Source organism: Quercus lobata, chromosome 5 (assembly GCF_001633185.2).
Source record: "Quercus lobata isolate SW786 chromosome 5, ValleyOak3.0 Primary Assembly, whole genome shotgun sequence".
NCBI classification, from domain to species: domain Eukaryota; kingdom Viridiplantae; phylum Streptophyta; class Magnoliopsida; order Fagales; family Fagaceae; genus Quercus; species Quercus lobata.
Genome location: NC_044908.1, coordinates 23101272 through 23108218, shown reverse-complemented (window position 1 = coordinate 23108218; position 6947 = coordinate 23101272). Strand labels below are relative to the sequence as shown.

Genomic DNA, 6947 nt, shown 5'->3' with positions numbered 1-6947 from the left:
TTAACCTTACAAAACAGATCTGATTTTTATTAACCAAATCCCATTTTTTATCCTTTACAAAACAAATCTGATTTTTATTAAACAAATCTCTCCTTCTTTTTTCTTTTTTTTTTTTTATCCTTTACAAAATAGATTTGATTTTTATTAACCATATTTCACCTTTCTCAACCTTGCAAAACAAATTTGATTTTTCTTTAAAAAGAGGGCATATTCATAAGACAAATTTGTTTAAATTAATTTTGTTAAGTGTTTGTTACATATGTAATAGCATATCATTCAATGTCATACAATTGGCATATAATGGTCATTAGAGTCTAGAAGACCAGACTGTGTCTGGGCGGAATGGGTGCCTAACACCTTCCCATTTCGTAATCTAGTCCTCGAACTTAGGATTTTGGATAGTAGATTAGTATTTTATCTTTTGTTTTGGTAGGTTGTAACTAGGATCAAAGCTTTGTAATTTTTACATAGATTGTATTTAGGACCAAAGCCTTGTAAAGTTATTCTACTAAATTGTATTTCTATAATCAATTGATAACATTTGAGGAATTTTTGGTCATGTAATTGTATTTTATTTTTTTTTGTATAAAAAATAAGTGGCAACTTCTCACAGTTACCCAAAAAAGAGGTGCCCTAAGCGTCTAAATCTCTTTTTGAGAGCACCCCAAACCATGGCGGTCTCTCACAATGGTGACTTTGCTGGGGATGTCGAGGACTAAGCTTTGTATTAGACTTTAAGTGACCAATTATATACCCTTGATTTGTATGATGTTGTTCTTTGTTTGGTTGTCTATGTCTTGAGATGTCTGCATGATATTTTTTGTCTGTGTTGCCATGTTGATTGTTAAAAGCTTTCCCTAAGTATCATAATGTGTGCCATCAAAACAACAAATACGCATGCACCCATCTCAACATATGGTGGTAGTAACCATGGATCATCGGTCTTCATTAGATTCAAGTACTCAATGGTGAATTCACCAACTCATAGCCCAAAGTCAGTGGATCATTTCTTGTTGACTACAAAGGATAGACCATGCCATTTAGATCAATTTAATGTTCATCACATTACAAATTGGGAGGTGTAATGTCCTAGCAATGGGAAACAATAAAACAACAAACCCATCCTATAATGTAATGACTTAGAACCTATCCTTAGGCCGATCCATGTTAAAATTGCATTGCATTTTGTGTGTGTTTGTTTGGTTGTTAGGTTGATGTAGATGGAGTCATATCTTTGTTTGACCTAACCAAGCCTTTTCTTAGGGGAGAATTTGGTCAAGATTAGAGGGAAGACTCCAAAGAGAATCCAAGGATGACGTTCAAGCTAGCAGTTCTAGTTCCAAGCCCCTCAAGTCTTGAAGCCCGTAAGCATAGAAGGCACTCCACAGTGGCAACATCACAATCTTGTGTTTGACTTACAAGACAGCCCAAGCCACAAGAAGTCTAAAGACTCCATCACTATAGTAGAAGGGGAGAACATCCAAACACTGAAGAACCCATGAACACTCAAGAGCTACTAAACACCATAGTAGCAAGTTAAATTCAGTTAAGAGAAGTGTAGAGAGGGAAAATTCCCGATCTATCACAAGCTGACACGTCATACTACCAAGTCCACAAAATACAGCCAATTACAAAGTGCCATGTATTGCTACTAGGTTTTGTTATCACTACTCAGAAATCAATAGAAATTTGCCAAGTGTCATGCAAAAACCAATCATGCATCAGCGCGTGTAAGCGATGAAATAAGTAGTCTAGACATGTAAACGATGACATATGCAATCCAGTACATGTAAGCGATGACATAAGCGGACCAATCCAGTACATGTGTCACCAATCAGAATCCGCCACGTGTCGCTCACCCACCCCTAAACTTTTATAAATAAAAGCCTTCCTAAGGCATTTCAAGAAGACTAAGACATCTTGGAAGAGATCAAGCCATCTAGAGCACAAGTAGCATCAAAGAAGATTCAGAAGTATTGAAACTCTACTGGAATCAAGCCCTGAAACCTCCAACAACTTCAAGAACTTCGACCTCAAATGCAAGGAACATTCAAAGCAGAATCATCTAAACTACTTGCCTAGATCTCAAAGGTCACTGGAACCAAGCTCAAAAGCCTCCAAGAACCTCAACAAACCAGTGAAGCTCTACGGATTCAAGCCTCCAAAGCCCCAAAGAACTTCCACCACAAACCTTCAAATACAAAGAAAATTCGAAGAGGAATCATCCAAATCATATTCCTAGATCTCAAAGTTCACTGGAATCAAACTCAAAAGCCTCCAAAAACCTCAACAAACCACAAATTTTAAAAGCTCTACAGATTCAAGCTTCCAAATCCCCAAAGAACTTCCACCACAAACCTTCAAATACAAAGAACATTCGAAGAGGAATTGTCCAAATCATCTCCTTAGATCTCAAAGTTCACTGGAATCAAGCTCAAAAGCCCCCAGAAACCTCAAGAAATCACAAATCAGTGAAGCTTAATGGATTCAAGCCTCTAAAGCCCTGAAGAACTTCCACCACAAACCTTCGAAGACACACAAAGAACACGAAGAACAAGAAGAACGTGAAGAACGAAGGATTTCCAACAAGCTTATAGCCAGAGATTCATTGTAATTATGTTCCAAAGATCTTCAATCCATTCTTCAGCCAAATTGAAGTATATTGGGTGTTCGAATCAAAATCACATTACTACAAATCCAATCAATAAGTCTTTTAAGGAGATTGAATCAAAGGAGTACTCTTTTGTAATCACAGAGAATTGTACCAAACATTCATCAATACAAATTCGCATTTGTGAAACTATTTTACTTGTTTGATTCATTTCAAACCGAGAAATTTAGTCGTCTACAAGAAGACATGAACCTTATCGTACAGTAGTTTCAGAACCTGAAGGGTGGTCAAGAGGAGAACAAGACCGATTAGAATCCTCCTATCCTAGAGGGTGAGAAGAAGATTAACGAGAGGATAAACAAGGTGGAAGAGATGATTAAAAGAGCCTGCAAGATGGAAGACCTTATGGATTACCAATCACTCTCACTTTTCCCCAATGTGAGATTGCCTCCCAATTTCAAGATGTTGACCTTGGACAAGTTCGATGGGACTGGCTGCCCAAACTCCTATTTGAAGATGTACATGAGGGCTATGCAGCCCCTAAGAGCAACTGAAGAACTACTTGCTCAAATGTTTCAAAATACCTTGACCGGAGCCGTTTTTAGGTGGTTTCTCAACCTAGATGATGCTAAAGCAAGGAGTTGGGAGGACATCTGCTGTGAGTTTCATAATCAATACAAGTATAACTTAGAAGTGGATGTGAAGAGGAGAGATTTGGAGACCACTAAACAAGAGCCAAAATAGTTTCTACGCCTTCATTACCAAGTGGAGGTCTAAAGCTACATAGATGATGAATAGGCCAAGTGAAGAAGAACAATTAACCATGGTTGTAAAAAACTTGTTACTTATATACCATAAGTATTTTTTGCTCAGTATTTTTAAAATTTTAAAACTTTAATTGTTGTTGGTACCCAAATTAAGGATGCAGTAAATAATGGCACTGTAAAAAATGAGGATGCATTGAGGTTTAAAAAGAATTTAGGGTCTAGTTCTAAAACTGCAAAAGTTTATAATATATACAAAATGATCCTTACCTGCTCCCATTGACCCCGTGCAAATATAACAAGGGCCGCCTCCAAGGCCTAGAAGGGAATTTCATGAGTTGACTATGCTCGTAAGTTAAGTGTTTGAAAAATTAAAAGCAAAGGGGTTCCTGAAACCCTTAGACCTAAGACTAATCCCAAGCCCATTACCTACAAAAAATGATGTGAGTAAAAGGTGTGCCTACCATCAAGGTCCCAACCATGACACTGACAAGTGTTTTGGCCTTCGATATACAATTCAAGATTTAATGGACACTAAGGTGATTGCACTGCCTATAAGGCCTAGCATCACCAATAATCCCTTGCCCAACCATAATTTTGGAAAAGGACCGAGGATTAATTGCTTGATGACTGAAGAGGAAGGAGAAAATGACCCGTCTGAGTTGATTTATGACCTACCCAAATGCTTTATGATGACATGGGAAGAGTTGATGGGTATGACATCCACTGCAGGGTATGATATAGGGAGTGAAGACGCTATGGAAACCCCAAAACCCAATATCCATATATGGGGGAAGATACTTCAAACCCCAATCAAACAACCCAACACCCATATATAGGGGGAGACAATTTGAACCCCATTCAAACGACTCAATATCCACATATGGGGGTAGACACTTCAAACCCCAAGATACTAAACTAAATGACTCATCAAAAATTTCCCACATCATAAGGGGAGGAGACACTTCAAACCCCAACATTTGGAGACAGACAACCTGATAGAAGCCTTGAACAAATCTACCCAACAAACCCCCACTGAAGAGAATGAGGTCCTCAAGCAACTGCAGAAGACACAAACCAATATATCTTTATGAGATTTACTCATGGCCTCATACAAGCACCGCCAGAATCTGGTAGACCTTCTCAATCAAATCCAAGTCTCTACAACCACTACTCCTTAAGATCTGAATGTTCTGATTAGGTCTATAAGAAGGGAACTCACCATTTCCTACTTTGACAAAGAAGGGGAAGCACCACAATGATCCATTGCACATTACTATATATGCCAAAGGCAAGAGGATCCCAATGGTTCTGATTGATGACAGAAGTGCCTTAAATATGTGTACTTTAAATATTGCAAGTTGCTTGAGCTTAAGTATTGAGGATTTTGTGCCAACTGATCAGTATGTGAGAGCATATGACAATAGTAGAAGAGAGGTATTGGGAACCGTGACACTAGAGCTCACCATAGGGCCAATGGCCAAGAAAGTGAAATTTCAAGTGTTGAACATAGCTTCATGCTTCAATTTCCTCCTTGGGCGACGATGGATCCATGATACAGAGGTCGTACCTTCATCCCTATACCAAAAGGTTCAGTTTCCATGGAGGAGCCATAGTTACCATATATGGTGATACTTTGACTATATCAAAGCCCATTTTTCATATTGATTCTAAGAAAGAGCCATTAACATTGGATGGCTTTGAAATTGAGAAGCCTGGTTTTGGAAGAATAGAACAGGACGCAAAAAAGATTCCTATGGACTTTGCTCCCTATAACAACAATATTGTGGGGGCAATGATGAGGAGAATGTATTATCTTCCAGGGATGAACTTAGGGAAAACTATGAAAGAGGCAACCACTTAAGTTCCAATAATTCCTACTACCACCTCACCTTTTGGACTAGGTTATAAGCCTACTGATGATGACTTGCTTGAATTGGAGGTGAGAAGAATGGCTCGTGCAGAGGCCAAAGCAAAAGGACTTCCTTGTTCCCTAGAACCCCTAAAGCCTTACACTCCCATATTGAACGGAAAATTTGTCAAAGCTGGAGTTAGTCAACGCTATTGGGGATTCCCTTAATTGAGGTATGATCCTAAGTTGAAAACAATGGTGCCTGGGTTTGAGCTATTCTTTAATCGTGACAATAAGCTTTTAGAACTGAAGAAGGAAGACATAAATTGGGGAAAGGTCCCAACTGATTGGGCTGATTACATGGACCTTGATGCAATGACCATGCTTCTAGGAGATGCCATCTACAATATAGAAGAAGAAGAGTATTGGGAAGCTTGTAACATGCATTGAAGAGCCCATATAAAGCAAGAACAAATGATGAAGATGAGGAAGGGGAAAAGCCCATAGCGATGATGATAAAGGTAGTGACAGTGAAAGTGATAGTAGCAGTAATAGTAGCAATAATGATAGTGGAGATAGTGAGGATAACAGCAATAGTGATAATGATAGTGACAGCAACAATAGTCAAGATTATGATAACCAATATAGTGGTAATGATAGAGGAGAACCCTCTAGCAATGGATAGGATGAAGATGTAGGATCTATCTATGAAGACCATTTTGATGATGACGTGAACTACTATGATGGAGATATAAAGGATGATGGCAAAGTTGAGCCTATAGATATAAAGGAAGATGTAGAAAATAAAGATGAATAAAATGAACTAGAAGCTAAAGGTGAAGATGTAGGAGATGATGTAGAACTTGAAGATGAAGAAGTAGAGGAGGCTGCAGAAGCTGATGGTATAGATTACGATGATTACCCCTATGGGCGAACCTTAGATTGGAGCTGCATTACTGATGTTAGTTCATGATCAAGCCCTTTATATGACAAGCATGGTAGAGAAATTCCTAAGTTAGGGTCATTCCATAATTCAGAACTTGGCTCACTGACCCCATATACTGAGGAAAAAGATGACATAGACGCTAGATTGGTCACGTTAGACAGAAAGTTGATGATTCACAGTACAAAAACCTAATTCTATAGAATCTTGAAGATGAAGATGAGAGAATGGGAAGGAATGAGTCAAAGTACTTCCCCCAATACATCCACCCAAGCAACAAAGGGAAGCAAGATCTGTTTGGAGAGTGGATGGACAACATAGAGCGTCTGGATGCTGTGTTTGACATGCCCATGAACATGGAGATTGATGGTGAAGGCACAAATTATATGGATGAAGACCCTACAGTACTGACGCTAAGGGAAGAAGAACTCACTGGGAGCCAACCACCATCATTGAAGCCATAGCTGAGTTGAAGAATTAGGCATGAGAGTGAGTCACCCACCCCATGGAAGACTCTTTGGAGAAGATCAAGACCACTAAGCCAATCACTCCTACGAAAAACATTGTCTCTATCCCTATTGAGTATGTTTCTGTTAATATTATTGTTCCTATTGAGTCTGTTTGTGATTGTGTTCCTATAGAGTTTGTTTCTGTTAAGTCTATTAAGAACTCTATTCCTTACAATATGATTTTTGATTCTACTTATTTGTTGGCTTTGAATGTTTTTATTTCAAAAATTGGTAAAGAAACTTTTAATAATAAGGAAATAAAATAAGG

The 6947-nt window shown here is 38.4% G+C and overlaps 1 pseudogene; it reads right to left on the bottom strand.

Moving 5' to 3' along the window:
- Positions 1-4649, bottom strand: part of LOC115990196 — a 10896-nt pseudogene extending 6247 nt beyond the window's left edge.
- Between the last annotated feature and the right edge of the window lie 2298 nt (positions 4650-6947).